Source organism: Thalassophryne amazonica, chromosome 2 (assembly GCF_902500255.1).
Source record: "Thalassophryne amazonica chromosome 2, fThaAma1.1, whole genome shotgun sequence".
Lineage (NCBI taxonomy): Eukaryota > Metazoa > Chordata > Actinopteri > Batrachoidiformes > Batrachoididae > Thalassophryne > Thalassophryne amazonica.
Window position 1 is genome coordinate 90,287,004 of NC_047104.1, and position 16,521 is coordinate 90,303,524.

The 16,521-nt window shown below is 39.5% G+C and overlaps 1 long non-coding RNA gene across 1 annotated transcript; it reads left to right on the forward strand.

Moving 5' to 3' along the window:
• Positions 1 to 3,888: 3,888 nt before the first annotated feature.
• Positions 3,889 to 9,348, forward strand: LOC117526865. Its single transcript, XR_004565372.1, has 3 exons — positions 3,889 to 4,230; positions 7,776 to 7,778; positions 9,336 to 9,348. It is a non-coding gene; the product is annotated as an uncharacterized LOC117526865 (long non-coding RNA).
• The last annotated feature ends 7,173 nt before the right edge of the window (positions 9,349 to 16,521 follow it).

A 16,521-nucleotide genomic window follows, 5' to 3' on the forward strand; every position in this document is an offset into this window, starting at 1 on the left:
ATAACCAGCAAAAATCTATTTAAGCATAAAAATTCAAAAAGAAAAAATAATATAGCACCTTCAACTGCACCACAGACTAAAACAGTTAAATGTGGTCTATTAAACATTAGGTCTCTCTCTTCTAAGTCCCTGTTGGTAAATGATATAATAATTGATCAACATATTGATTTATTCTGCCTTACAGAAACCTGGTTACAGCAGGATGAATATGTTAGTTTAAATGAGTCAACACCCCCGAGTCACACTAACTGTCAGAATGCTCGTAGCATGGGCCGGGGCGGAGGATTAGCAGCAATCTTCCATTCCAGCTTATTAATTAATCAAAAACCCAGACAGAGCTTTAATTCATTTGAAAGCTTGACTCTTAGTCTTGTCCATCCAAATTGGAAGTCCCAAAAACCAGTTTTATTTGTTATTATCTATCGTCCACCTGGTCGTTACTGTGAGTTTCTCTGTGAATTTTCAGACCTTTTGTCTGACTTAGTGCTTAGCTCAGATAAGATAATTATAGTGGGCGATTTTAACATCCACACAGATGCTGAGAATGACAGCCTCAACACTGCATTTAATCTATTATTAGACTCTATTGGCTTTGCTCAAAAAGTAAATGAGTCCACCCACCACTTTAATCATATCTTAGATCTTGTTCTGACTTATGGTATGGAAATAGAAGACTTAATAGTATTCCCTGAAAACTCCCTTCTGTCTGATCATTTCTTAATAACATTTACATTTACTTTGATGGACTACCCAGCAGTGGAGAATAAGTTTCATTACACTAGAAATCTTTCAGAAAGCGCTGTAACTAGGTTTAAGGATATGATTCCTTCTTTATGTTCTCTAATGCCATATACCAACACAGTGCAGAGTAGCTACCTAAACTCTGTAAGTGAGATAGAGTATCTCGTCAATAGTTTTACATCCTCATTGAAGACAACTTTGGATGCTGTAACTCCTCTAAAAAAGAGAGCTTTAAATCAGAAGTGCCTGACTCCGTGGTATAACTCACAAACTCGTAGCTTAAAGCAGATAACCCGTAAGTTGGAGAGGAAATGGCGTCTCACTAATTTAGAAGATCTTCACTTAGCCTGGAAAAAGAGTCTGTTGCTCTATAAAAAAGCCCTCCGTAAAGCTAGGACATCTTTCTACTCATCACTAATTGAAGAAAATAAGAACAACCCCAGGTTTCTTTTCAGCACTGTAGCCAGGCTGACAAAGACTCAGAGCTGTATTGAGCCGAGTATTCCATTAACTTTAACTAGTAATGACTTCATGACTTTCTTTGCTAACAAAATTTTAACTATTAGAGAAGAAATTACTCATAACCATCCCAAAGACGTATCGTTATCTTTGGCTGCTTTCAGTGATGCCGGTATTTGGTTAGACTCTTTCTCTCCGATTGTTCTGAGTTATTTTCATTAGTTACTTCATCCAAACCATCAACATGTTTATTAGACCCCATTCCTACCAGGCTGCTCAAGGAAGCCCTACCATTATTTAATGCTTCGATCTTAAATATGATCAATCTATCTTTGTTAGTTGGCTATGTACCACAGGCTTTTAAGGTGGCAGTAATTAAACCATTACTTAAAAAGCCATCACTTGACCCAGCTATCTTAGCTAATTATAGGCCAATCTCCAACCTTCCTTTTCTCTCAAAAAGTCTTGAAAGGGTAGTTGTAAAACAGCTAACTGATCATCTGCAGAGGAATGGTCTATTTGACGAGTTTCAGTCAGGTTTTAGAATACAGCATTAGTGAAGGTTACAAATGATCTTCTTATGGCCTCGGACAGTGGACTCATCTCTGTGCTTGTTCTGTTAGACCTCAGTGCTGCTTTTGATACTGTTGACCATAAAATTTTATTACAGAGATTAGAGCATGCCATAGGTATTAAAGGCACTGCGCTGCGGTGGTTTGAATCATATTTGTCTAATAGATTACAATTTGTTCATGTAAATGGGGAATCTTCTTCACAGACTAAAGTTAATTATGGAGTTCCACAAGGTTCTGTGCTAGGACCAATTTTATTCACTTTATACATGCTTCCCTTAGGCAGTATTATTAGACGGTATTGCTTAAATTTTCATTGTTACGCAGATGATACCCAGCTTTATCTATCCATGAAGCCAGAGGACACACACCAATTAGCTAAACTGCAGGACTGTCTTACAGACATAAAGACATGGATGACCTCTAATTTCCTGCTTTTAAACTCAGATAAAACTGAAGTTATTGTACTTGGCCCCACAAATCTTAGAAACATGGTGTCTAACCAGATCCTTACTCTGGTTGGCATTACCCTGACCTCTAGTAATACTGTGAGAAATCATGGAGTCATTTTTGATCAGGATATGTCATTCAAAGCGCATATTAAACAAATATGTAGGACTGCTTTTTTGCATTTACGCAATATCTCTAAAATCAGAAAGGTCTTGTCTCAGAGTGATGCTGAAAACTAATTCATGCATTTATTTCCTCTAGGCTGGACTATTGTAATTCATTATTATCAGGTTGTCCTAAAAGTTCCCTAAAAAGCCTTCAGTTAATTCAAAATGCTGCAGCTAGAGTACTGACGGGGACTAGAAGGAGAGAGCATATCTCACCCATATTGGCCTCTCTTCATTGGCTTCCTGTTAATTCTAGAATAGAATTTAAAATTCTTCTTCTTACTTATAAGGTTTTGAATAATCAGGTCCCATCTTATCTTAGGGACCTCGTAGTACCATATCACCCCAATAGAGCGCTTCGCTCTCAGACTGCAGGCTTACTTGTAGTTCCTAGGGTTTGTAAGAGTAGAATGGGAGGCAGAGCCTTCAGCTTTCAGGCTCCTCTCCTGTGGAACCAGCTCCCAATTCAGATCAGGGAGACAGACACCCTCTCTACTTTTAAGATTAGGCTTAAAACTTTCCTTTTTGCTAAAGCTTATAGTTAGGGCTGGATCAGGTGACCCTGAACCATCCCTTAGTTATGCTGCTATAGACGTAGACTGCTGGGGGGTTCCCATGATGCACTGTTTCGTTCTCTTTTTGCTCTGTATGCACCACTCTGCATTTAATCATTAGTGATCGATCTCTGCTCCCCTCCACAGCATGTCTTTTTCCTGGTTCTCTCCCTCAGCCCCAACCAGTCCCAGCAGAAGACTGCCCCTCCCTGAGCCTGGTTCTGCTGGAGGTTTCTTCCTGTTAAAAGGGAGTTTTTCCTTCCCACTGTAGCCAAGTGCTTGCTCACAGGGGGTCGTTTTGACCGTTGGGGTTTTTACGTAATTATTGTATGGCCTTGCCTTACAATATAAAGCGCCTTGGGGCAACTGTTTGTTGTGATTTGGCGCTATATAAAAAAATTGATTGATTGATTGATTGACATAATGCCCGCCACTTATTTAACTCAGGCGTTTATTTTTGTAATTTGTGTAGACAATCGTAAATAGTGAAAATTCACACATGCTAAACAGGGTTCAATCATTTGCCGTTCATGCAATGTGCAAGTTGCTGTCCAGTATGGCAGCATAAGCACATATCACGTGATCCGTGGTGTCACCTGCACATTATCTGTTAGAAAGGAGCTGCTGCTGCCACACCCACTCTGCCTTCAGAGAGGGTTAGTCTCCCGCTCTCACAAACTGCTGTTGTGATACACCAAAGGCACCTTGGCTCAATAAGCATGTCTCGCAAAGACAACAGCAACCCAGATATGGATGGACCTGTATTTTGCTTAGTGGACCTTCTACATAGCCAGTTGTAGAGTGGTGGGATTTTGAGGATGCTTATCATGAAATCCCAACTAAAAAGTACACATGAAGGACATTTTCACAATATGTCCCCTTTAACATACTGGCTGACATTTATTGCTCTTTAGGTTTTCTTTTTTTTTTTTTTTTTTCATAAAACACAGATATAACAATTTGCTTCTATATTTAATCAACATCTCTGCTCATAAATTATCAGTTACATTTTCTGATAATCAACAAGTGTTGAAATTTCAGCTTCATATTTGTTTGTTTCTGCTGACATTTAGAAGTTTTTACCTACAGGGTATTTTATTCCTTTTCCAAAATAAATGAAAGTCGAGAGGGTTTTGGCCATCATACAAACTAATCACTAATCAAGCTGTTATCTTCATTTTCAAAGGAGAAAATCTTGATTTTTCTGTTGTTGTACTGCCCAGTACATGAAACAGTAAGGACAGTTGATGAAAATCACTCCATAAGAAATAGTGCAGCAGATAACAGGTATTCACAGAGGAATCCTTCAAACGGTGATACAAGCACCTAATTTGGCACAAATACTCCTTAGAATTCTAAGAATTTTAGACGTTTGCGGTGAACAATTTCTTTCTTGGTTGAAGCCAACAACTGGACAAAATAAATGTAAAGAGAGACATAGTGGAGTTCCTATTTTTGTTTTGACAAGCATAATAAATTCTGTAGTCTACTCCTTACATGACCTGGTAAATTACGCATAAGAATAACTCCCCGACATGGTTACACCAAGACGCAGATAGGCAAGACAGAAATAAGAGTATTCTGTGCCCAACAATCACATGAACAGCTTCAGTTGAGAAGACCGATGGGAACACAGATGATTCTGGTAGACAAAGCCAGTATTGTCTTTCCTTTTTTTGTGCAGGTCTACTTAAACTTAATCAAGTGATCCATTGATCATTTTTGATGTGGTGCCATTAACATTAATGTTAAGCGATTCTGGGCTAGCAATGTAACATTAAACACTGCAAGCAAGGTTAGCAAGAAGCTAGCTATGCTAAATGGAAACCAGCACTACACTACGTTGAAGTTCAAGGCAGCCAACTTAGAGACATTTTCTTTATGGGTGGTCTGTATTACTGTGAAATGATTTTACATATAGCATCCGTTTATAAGTAGAACCGGAGAATTGGTATACTGTTTTAAACGCGATATATTTCCCATTGTGAATATCCACGACTCTGCTGTTTATCAGGCTGTCTGGCCACACAGATGTATTTCTTAGATTTTTCACTTTGATATCGATGACAATACTTAAAAGCGTGCACAAAGCTGAGACTGTATCTGTGTATATGTATATATGATATCTATGTTTTCATTTGTCACAGCTTTTTTTGGCCAACTTATCCACCTTCTCATTTGTTGGATAGCTATATGCTCTGGAACTCACATCAGTGTTATCTCAATGCCCATTCCTTTCCACATCCCTAATCGCCTATTGATAGCTGACACAGTCCATTCTATGTGCACTGTTTTGCACAATTTGCACTGTATTTTATGAAATGTATTTAAGTAATATCACTCTGTGTGTGTGTGTGTGTGTGTGTGTCTCGGGGGGGGTCACCGCGTCATGGTAGGTGTGCCATATATTTTCTTACTTTTTTATCATTTGCGAATCACACCTATGATTTAGAAATGCTCCAGTTATATTGACAATTGTACCACATCATTTGTCTCATAATAAAGATTCCAAAAATGTATAGTTTGGATGACCTATGACTGAATATTGTGTTGTAAAATCAGTAAGAATGGTGACAAAGGTCAATTTCAGTTTGTACAGGGGTCAAAGTTGCTGCAATTTTGGTAAAAAAAAACAATGGGTCAAATTATTGGTTAATAGGGTTTTAAAAAAGAATAGTTTGCACCATGTGTCATGCTTAGTTATCACATTGTAGAATCCAATGGATGTCCACTTTGTTTGACCGTTACTTTGGAGACCAAACACTCAACACAGTCAAAACTATTCCATTTATTAATATGATTGACATGATTTATATACGATTTATAATATGTTTTTTGACCCCTGTGTATTTCTTCACTTGACACCGACCTGGCTGCCAATTGAAAATTCAACTGTTTTTTTTTTTTCTCCTCAAAAGAGTAATGTCTAAGGAGTATTTGTGCCGAATTTGTTGCTTGTGTCACCATTTGAAGGATTGTTTGTTAGTGCTGCACTAAAAATGATTACATAACTCACATTAAATACAGCCCCATTTTCTTACAAATTTCAGGAGAACATAAAAGAAATCATGTATTGTTAACATTTTACTTATTTATAAATATTGGATACTGTGCAACTTCTCATTAATTTTAAAAGATTTTGGCACATTAAATATTGATGTTGGCAAAGTACTGTAGATCCAGCAAGAATGCAGAAATTGTAGTTGCGTGAATGTCTGGGACTAAAAATACAACCATATCCATTCTTTATCAAGTGGTAATTTGGCTTGAGGACAAACAATTAAATGAATTATTGATGTTTAGATCCACAAAGGGATTATCTCTACTTTAGTTTGAAGTACATACAGTATAGTCATATGTGGTGTATCAATTTGGAAAAAGTACTTAAAGTTTAGGGAAGTACTAGTGTAAAATTGTTACCTGCTGTCAGTGTAGATTGTTATTGTGTGAAATGTGATCACTTATTGAAAAGGTTGAGATGCTTGTGTTGACATTACAATGACATTATTTCTCACCTGTGTAGAGCTTACAAAAGAAAATGTTTTTGTTGTAAACTGCGCTTGTCAGTGATCGTTATTGTGAAGTTGCAGCCTTTGTGTACTTGGAGTTGACGTCTTCATCTGCATGTGATGATTACAAATCTAAAGAACTTATATTTTAATGTAAACCTCTGGAATCTATTTTGTTTTACCAAAAAAAAACATGTAGGTCTGTGAAAAATAGTTTTGTATAACTCGGACTTTGCAGTTGTACATAGGCAGTACGCTATGTGTAGACTGTTGTGTAATTATTAACTGCATGTACGTGTAAAATGCACTGTACATATGAATGTATTGCCTGTCAGGATAATTTGTATTTCGGGGTATGTTTTGTATCGGCATTGTAAGTATTGTTGGAAATGTTGGCAGTTTATTTTTGTATTTATTTGAGATAATGCTGATTGTGCAGTGCCATGTGGTTTCCTTTACTCCAGAGGCACCCCTGCTGTCTTCAACAACCTGTGTACAATAAAATAAAAATAAAACCCTTTTAAAGAATAAATATCACTGCTTAATTTCAAAATCAGAATGTTGAAACGTAATATTGTGCTGTATATTATTATTTGATGGCTCCCAGTGGGTCAGCCATCCTTTTGAACAAGATGTAACCATCTGTAATGTGGGCGTCCTTTTGGCTCGATCCTGTCACTGCCAGACATAACCGTAGTGTCACAATTGAGAGTCATGGGCAGAGTTGCAGAGTTCAGACCTTTTTTGGGGGGAGGGGAGGCACGCGTTACGGTGCATCCAGAAAGTATTCACAGCGCTTCACTTATTCCCCATTTTGTTATGTTACACCGTTATTCCTAAATGGAGTAAATTTATTTTTTCCCTCAAAATTCTACTCACAACATCCCATAATGACAACATGAAAAAAGTGTTTGTTTGTTTTTTTGGCAAATTTATATATAAAAAATAATAATAATAAAAACCCCTAAGAAATCACATGTACATAAGTATTCACACCCGTTCAACACTTTTGTTGATGTGGCTCAAGTACAAGTTGGCGCACCTATCTTTGGGCAGTTTTGCCCATTCCTCTTTGCAGCACCTTTCAAGCTCCATTAGGTTGGATTTGGAGCGTCGGTGCACAGCCATTTTCAGATCTCTCCAGAGATGTTGAATCAGATTCAGGTCTGGGCTGTGGCTGGGCCACTCAAGGACATTCACATTGTTGTCCTGAAAGCACTCCTTTGATATCTTGGCTGTGTGCTTAGGGTCATTGTCCTACTGAAAGCTGAACCGTCGCCCCAGTCTGAGGTCAAGAGCGCTCTGGAGCAGGTTTTCATTCAGGATGTCGCTGTACATTGGTGCATTCATCCTCCCCTCAATCCTGACTAGTCTCTCAGTTCCTGCTGCTGAAAAACATCCCCACAGCCTGATGCTGCCACCACGCTTCACTGTAGGGATGGTGCCTGGTTTCTTCCAAACATGATGCCTGGCATTCACACCAAAGAGTTCAATCTTTGTCTAATCAAAGCAGAGAATTTTGTTTCTCAGGGTCTGAGAATCCTTCAGGTGCCTTTTGGCAAACTCCAGGTGGGCTGCCATGTGTCTATTACTAAGGAGTGGCATCTAGCCACTCTACCATACAGGCCTGATTGGTGGATTACTGCAGAGATGGTTGTCCAACTGGAAGGTTCTCCTCTCTTCACAGAGGAATGCTGGAGCTCTGGCGGAGTGACCCACCAGGTTCTTGGCCACCTCGCTGACTAAGGTCCTTCTTACCGATCACTCAGTTTAGATGGGCAGCCAGTTCTAGGAACAGTCCTGGTGAATCTGAACTTCTTCCATTTATGGATGATGGAGGCCGATGTGCTCATTGAGACCGTCAAAGCAGCAGAAATGTTTCTGTACCCTTCCCCAGATCTGTGACTTGAGACAATCCTGTCTCTGAGGTCTACAGACAATTCCTTTGACTTCCTGCTTGGTTTGTGCTCCGACATGCACTGTCAACTGTGGAACCTTATATGGAGACAGGTGTGTGACTTTCCAAATCATGTCCAAATTTACCCCAGGTGGACTCCACTTAAGCTAAAGAAACATCTCAAGGATGGAAATTGGAAAAAGGATGCACCTGAACTCAATTTTGAGCTTCATGGCAAAGGCTGTGAATCCTTATGTACATGTGATTTCTAAGTTGTTTTTTTGTTTTTTTTAATAAATTTGCAAAAATGTCGACAACAAAAAAATTCCCATTGTCATTATGAGGTCTTATGTGTCGACATTTGAGGGGAAAAAATGAATTTAATCCATTTTGGAATAAGGCTGTAACATAAAATGTGGAAAAAGTGAACTGCTGTGAATACTACATTTTTTCCCCTTGCCTTGTTTATAGTTACTCATTTCAGGTTTGTTTCCGATTTCAAATGAATAATGACAACTCGACCAGAGCAATTGCATTACACCCACTATCCTACATTACCTGTTATTTTTTGTGCAATGTATTACAACAGCCATCTTTCTCCTGCCCACTCTTAATATTATTTTGAATGATAAAGAATAATGGAGACATTTATGCCATCATTGAATATGTTGTCAAAATGTGGGTTTCAATTCATTTTAATTAATTTTATTTGGCCAGTTGAATTAAAAACTTTTATTGGTTTAGGAAAAAACACACATCTTTATAAAACTGTACAAAATGGTCAAAACTACTGTATCTTTTTTGTTTTTTATTCTGTTTACACAATTTTTTATGTGGTCAGTTAAGACATTAATACATGTGGACATGTTTACATATGCTGTGGCTAAAAACATTCATACTGTTATTCGCAACATCACATACTCTATATTATCACACTGTGCTGTCAGTTATAATGTCTACTTCATTTCCTTAAGATAGATAGATAGATAAAGTTTTCAATAATGGTTTTTTGTCGTCACCTGTTTACACAGAAGACGAATGCCACGTTAAACAGTGTGCAAGATTCCAAAAATTGATGGGCTTACTTTTAAAAAGTTATAAGTTCCTAACTGGCATAATTATTGGTTAATTGTCGCATATTTGCCTGTATATAAAGGGCTAACACCATATTAGATTTAAGAGGCTTGTGACTTTGTACAGCCATAGTAATTAAGCAATCCACATCAACTTGCTATGGTGACCGGGGCCCCTAGGTTGAAACCACACATGCGCAAACACACACACGGTCAGCCTTATATATTAGAATCACAACCTGCTGACTGAAGCCCTTATTTTCACAGTTCACATGGTACTCAGGTCAAGGAGCAAGCATCACACTTTACTTACTGTGTCGTAGCGGCTGGCTTGGATAGACTTTAATTCAAATCCGAACGGACCAGTGCATGCTCCCTGCAAGTTAAGGCGTGTGTTGTTGTTTTTTTGTTGTTGTTGTTTTTAAACTTAAAATGTACCTGCAGTGTACAGCATGCAGACTGTTGATATGCCTCCCAAGAAGCGAAGGGGTGTTAGGTCATAAAACCCCAAGTGCTAAATGGATAAAATGTAATAGAGCTGGGGGAACATCTGCAGAGTCACTAAGAACATTATATATCCCACAGCATTGCTGTGATATGACATGCTATCACCTTTTTAATCATCATTCACTTGAGTCTCATAAATGTCACAAATTGCTCTATGAAAATTAATTTTGACAACATACACACAATGCAACTTACAACTTAACTAAAATGACATGAAATACGCAATGACATGGCTAAAATTCTTCTCTATTACCCGTGCTTAGAATGGGAAACTCAGCTAGTAATAAGCAAAGGCATTCATGACAGTTTTGGATCTCCATGTCAGGATCCTCATCTTGAAAATTGCACGCTCCCTCAAATCTTGCGACATCTGTGGCATTTTGCTGTGATAAAACTGCACCTTTCAGAGTGGCCTTTTATTGTGGGCAGTCTAAGGCACACCTGTGCACTAATCATGGTGTCTAATCAGCATCTTGATATGGCACATCTGTGAGGTGGGATGGATTATCTCAGCAAAGGAGAAGTGCTCACTATCACAGATTTAGACTGGTTTGTGAACAATATTTGAGGGAAATGGTGATATTGTGTATGTGGAAAAAGTTTTAGATCTTTGAGTTCATCTCATACAAAATGGGAACAAAACCAAAAGTGTTGCATTTATATTTTTGTTGAGTGTATTTTCCGCATTACTTTTTCCTTTCTTATTTGTGATTGTAAACCTTTATTACACTTATATAACACAACAAATGCATATATATTATGAAAGCACAGGTTGTCCTGAAAAAAGAGACAAAACTTGATTGTGGGATGCAGGGATAGCTGTTAACAGCAATAATAAAACATTTATACCATGCGAGTGAACTGTCCAAAAAATGCCCTCGGACCCCAGAGGGTTAAACTGTTGGACTATTTTTTCACGCAGTTGTTCACAAAGTGGTGATCCTTGCCCCATCTTTGCTTGTGAACGGCTGAGCCTTTTTGGGATGCTCCCTTTATACCCAATCGTGGCACTCACCTGTTTCCATTTAACCTGTTCACCTGTGGAATGTTCTGAACAGGTGTTCTTTGAGCATTCATCAACTTTCCCATTCTTTTGTTGCGCCGTCTCAGCTTTTTTAAACGTGTTCAGGCATCCATTTCAAAATGAGCAAATATTTGCAAAAAAAAACAAAAAAGTCTATCAAGTTTGAACATTAAATATCTTGTCTTTGTTGTGTATTCAATTGAATATACGTTGAAGAGGATTTGCAAATCATTGTATTCTGTTTTTATTTACATTTCACACAACGTCCCAACTTCTTTGGAATTGGCTTGGTAAAACAGTTGCATGTTCATTCGTTCTTGTGAGTAGCTGTAAAAGGATGTGATGGATTTAACATCTTGTTATAATCGCTCAGATGAGCTGCGCTTATGCGGTGCCCTGATGCAATCACTCGCACTCACATGCAGTGTTTTTTAATTGTTTGCACGATGTTCACGTGACGTTCATGTAATTAATGCGTGATGGAGATTTTGAACTTTTCAAAAATTTTCTTTGCGCACTTGCACGAAGCCGCACACAACGTGTACAATGGTTTACGGTTTACAATGTGTTTGCGTCAAGTTTACTCTCCTGCACGACAGAGTCTTTGCAAGTGTGTGGATCAAAGTTGTGAAAGTGTCAGGGCACCTTTGTGCCCAGACACTTTCACGACGGTGGGATCATAAACATAATTTTGCAGGTACCCATGAGAAGGAATGAACATGCAAATGTTTTACCAAGCCATTACAATATAAACATGACAAATAATTACCTTTTAGACTGTTCCAAATATGTTCTCCAGCTCATGCAGCGCACGAGAGTGAGAAGACAAAAGCTCCAGCTGAAACGGTCCTCTGTGATTCCAGAAGTGATTAGAGGAGTTTTCAACAGCCAACTCAGAGAAAATGATTAATCTGCTACGAAATAATTGTTTTATATATGCAGTGTCCAGCATACAAAGTGCAGCGTCCAGCACACAAAGTGCAGCACCCAGTGGAACAAAGCACACCATCCAGCTGGGTACACAGCAGGTGGGATCGTCACAACAAAGTGTGTGCAAGTGCGCAGATCAAAGTAATTTAAGTGTCAGGGCACCTTTAGAGGCATCATAGAGAAATGTGACATCACCCTTCTTTAATAAGCCTTGAAGAAGAGGGTATGGAGTGGAGACTGTGAGATGAAGAGGGAGGTACAAAAGGAAGTGTCAGTCTGTCTGAAGGAGGCTAATGAGGCATACAGCAAAAAGTTGGAGATGAAGCTAAGGTATCACATGCAGGAGGTTTGGATTGGTGTGAAAACCATTACTGGCTGTAGCAGCAAGGGTAATGCTGGCTGCATGGACCTCCAGAGAACTGAGGAGCTGAACACTTTTTAACCGGTTCAGTTCCCCTCTGACCCCACAATCTCCCTCTAGCTCCTCTGACCATCGTCATCCTGCTTCTCCTCTATGTGCCTCTCTCTTACTCACACAAGTGACTTCTCCCTCCATCAGGGTGGACCAGGTGATAAAGGAGCTGCAACGTCTACATCTTAGGAAGGCCGCAGGTCCAGACCAGGTCTGACCACGGCTCCTGAGGGCCTGTGCTGCTGAGCTGGGAGATTCTCGACAGCACATTTTCAATCTGAGTCTGCGGTTGGGGAGTGTTCCCTCACTGTGGAAAACATCCCACATTGTTCCAGTCCCAAAGAAGAGTTGCCCTCGGCAGCTGAATGACTACAGGTCAGTCGCGCACATGATGACAACACTGGAGCGACTAGTCCTGCAGCTCGTGCAATCTCAGGTGCAGATGGTGAGGGACCCCCTCCAGTTCACCTACCAGGGGAAGGTGGGTGTTGAAGATGCTTTTCTCTATCTCCTACACTGTGCACTTACATACCTGGATGTGGATGTTATTTTTTGACTTCTCAATACAATCCATCCCAGCCTTGTGCAGGAGAAACTTAACATCATGGCTGTGAACCCTCACCTTGTGCGCTGGATTTCAGACTATTTGACCAACAGGCCACAGTTTGTTCGTACTGGGGGCTGTAGGTCCTCAAAATTGATCTGCAGCACTGGTGATCCTCAAGGCACGGTGCTCTCGCCACTTCTCTTCACCCTCTGTACTGCTGATTTCCAGTACAACTCAGGTACATGCCACATGCAGAAGTTCTCCAATGACACTGCAATTGTAGCATGTATTAGGGCGAGTGAGGAGGGGGAGTATAGCGACTTGGTCAAGGACTTTGTGAGGTGGTGTCAGCAGAATAAGCTCCTGCTGAACACCACCAAAAGGAAGGAGGTGGTGCTCGATGGATCGGAGGTGGAAGTGGTTTCCACCTATAAGTACCTGGAGCTGCAGCTGGACAACAAGCTGAGCTGGCAGAAAACATGGGCGCTGTGTACAAGAAGGGAAAAAAAAAAAAGACAGTTTCAGGCTGATCTGGCTCATTAAGAAGACTGGATCCGTGGTTGGACTGTGTCTGGACTCTGTGGAGAAGGTGGTGGAGCACAGGACACTCTCCAAGATCAGGGCGATCCTGTCCAATCAGAACCACCCCCTGAACTCGGTCTTCTCCCACCAGAGAAGGAAGGTGAGCAACAGATTCCTCTCAGTGAGGTGCTCCACTGAGAGACTGAAGAATTCTTTTGTCCCTCGTGCCATCAGGCTGTATAATGCAGCCTCTTCAGCCAGGAGCAGGAGGAGTGAACCAGAAATGTCCCGTGCAGTGCCTTAAAAATCATTTACTTTGATTTTATTAGTGCTGTATTATTTATTGCTACTTTTTATACGTACTTTTAACGTGTTTTTATTTGCATGAATGGGAGCGACAGGCTGCCGCATAATTTCCTTCAGGATTAATAAAGTATCGATCTATCTATCCATCTTTATTTAAGACAGCATTAACAGCTCAGTAACAGAAAAAAAGACCTTCATCCTGATAATCAACTGTAAACTTTTTTTTTTTAATTAGACCAGGGTTTTGTAACTGCATTGCTTCCACACACGATGGATTTGTGGTTAGCGCTGATGCCTTACAGCAAGAAGGTTGTGGGATCGATTCCCGTCCTTTCTGTGTGGAGTTTGCATGTTCTCCTCATGTCTGTGTGGGTTTCCTCAGGGTACTCTGGTTTCCTCCCACAATCAAAAAACATGCTTATTTAGGGTCTGCACCTTTCTCTACCCCTGACCAAGGCAGAGTCTCTACATCTGGAGTTGGTCCCCGGGTGCCGGACTGTGGCTGCCTACTGCTCCTCGTGGTTGGATTGTTGGACAGATGTTGTATGTATACATCTACAATGACAATAAAGGTTCTGTTCTATTCAATACCACTGCACAATCACTGTGTGATTCTAAAGTTTAGATTAATGCACCCATGGCTACACTTTTGAGTGTACAGGCGTATTGCAAAGAATTTTATATTTTTTGTCAGGTATTTCAGAAAGTGAAAAGTGCATATATTCTAAACTCACTCATTATAAAGAAGCTAATGTTTCAAGCATTTTTTTAAATTATAGTTCTGATCATTACAGCCTACAGCTCGAATAAAAAACCATTAAAATGTGTATCTCAAAATAGAACATTTCATAAGATTGATTAAAAAAAAGATTTATAAGACAAATGTTGAACTTTTGAATGGTATGTTTGTTTATTCATGCATTCAATAATTGGTTTGGGCTCCTCTGGATGAATTACTGTCAGTATGGAGTAGCATTTAGGAGAACAGCCTGTGGCACTGCTGAGGTGGTATGGAAGCCCATGCTGCTTTGATAGTGACCTTTAGCTCTTCTGTATTATTGGGTCTACTGTATATTCGCTAATCTTCCTCTTGTCAATACCCTAAATCTTTGAGGTATTGTCTTTGGGACCAATTAAGTACAGTAATACCACGTTAGAAAAGCAGTTACTAGTACTTTTACCACTGTGGGCAGGTTGGAAAAGGAAATCAGCATCTACATAATGCTTGTCAAGCTGATGGAACCATGAAATGTTCTAACAATCTTCTGGCAGACAGCTGTGTTAACTTTGGACATGATAAAACACAGTGGACCAACACCAGCAGAGGACACAGCACCCCAAATCATCACTGACTGTGAAAACTTCACACTGGACTTTAAGCAGCTTGTACTATGTGCATCTTCACATGTCCTCCAGACTGTGGTGCCTTGACTTCCAAATGAAATGCAAAATTTACTTTCATGTGAAAAGAGGGCTTTGGACCACTGAGCAAAGGTCCAGTTCTTTTTCTCCTTAGCCCAGGTAAGATACTTCCAACACTGGCTCTGGTTCAGGAGTGGCTTCACAATAGTCCTGTGATACTTGTAGCCCATTTCCTGGACACTATGAGTGGAGGCTCTTGATACACTGACTCCAGCCTTAGTCCAATACTTGTAAAGCTCCCCCAAGTTCTTGAATCAGCTTTGCTTGACAATCCTCTCATAGCTCAGGTCATCCTTGTTGCTTGTGCATCTCTTCCTACCATACTTTCCCTTCCAGTCTACTTTCCATGAATATGCTTTGATACTGCTTTGATCAAACACCCAGCCCTTCCAGCAATGGCCTTCTCAGGGTGTCAGTGTGAGTGTCTTTTGAACAACTGTCAAGTCAGCAGTTTTCACCACGACTGTGGTTGTGTGTACTGAACCAGAACAATGGAGTCATGGTATTGACACTGAAGAAAGAGTTAGTTAATCACAGCTGAAATGAAATATTTTAATATTGAGATAGTTTATCTGTTTTTGTTTTTTCTGAAACAACAGCACACTTTATCTCTGAAGCAGACGACTAAAAATTTATAGACCAATGTATCTGCTCTTGGGGTACTTCTTATTCTGACAATAATCAAATAATTCGTGTGAATTATGTTCAAAATTAAATGAAACAAAATTAGATTCATCCTTTAAACATTATAAATGTTTACAAATGAATGTTCGTGTGGAAAACAGACAGTTTATAATTGCTTTAATATACATTTGAACTGACACACAAGAAATTCATTCCACGTTGCCATAATGAATCAGGTGTCAGAATAATGGTGAAAATAATGGTGACAACAGGCAGAATGATGGTGCAGCCTCATAAAGGACAAAATGGGTTTAGCGTTCTTCCAGCACAGGATAAACTACACTCGTAGAGTGCAAACCTCCATCAACACTAGTTTCCAAATCCACAAATTTTTACCTTGGAAAAATTTTTAATGTCAAAGTCCTGTAAGATGTGGCTTTTCATAAGATAAATAACACAAAATACAGATCAAAAGAGTGCAGCAGATAACTGTAACAATTGCTCATTTCTGGAAACAAGCACCAAAACTGGCACACATACTCCTTAGACATTTACTCCATAACACTCAGTCACAGATTGTCCAAATGAAACCATTTTGGAATATTTATGATCAGACAAATAATGTGGTATAGTTTTCAATATGATTGGAGCATCTTTTAATTTTGACCCTTGTGTAATTCTTCAGTTGACCCCTACCTGGCTGCCTTTTGAAAATTCAAGTGGCCAATCTTTTTTTTTTTCCCAAAAGAGTAACATCTAAGGAGTATGTGTACTGAATCTGCTTGTTTCACCACTTAAAAGATTC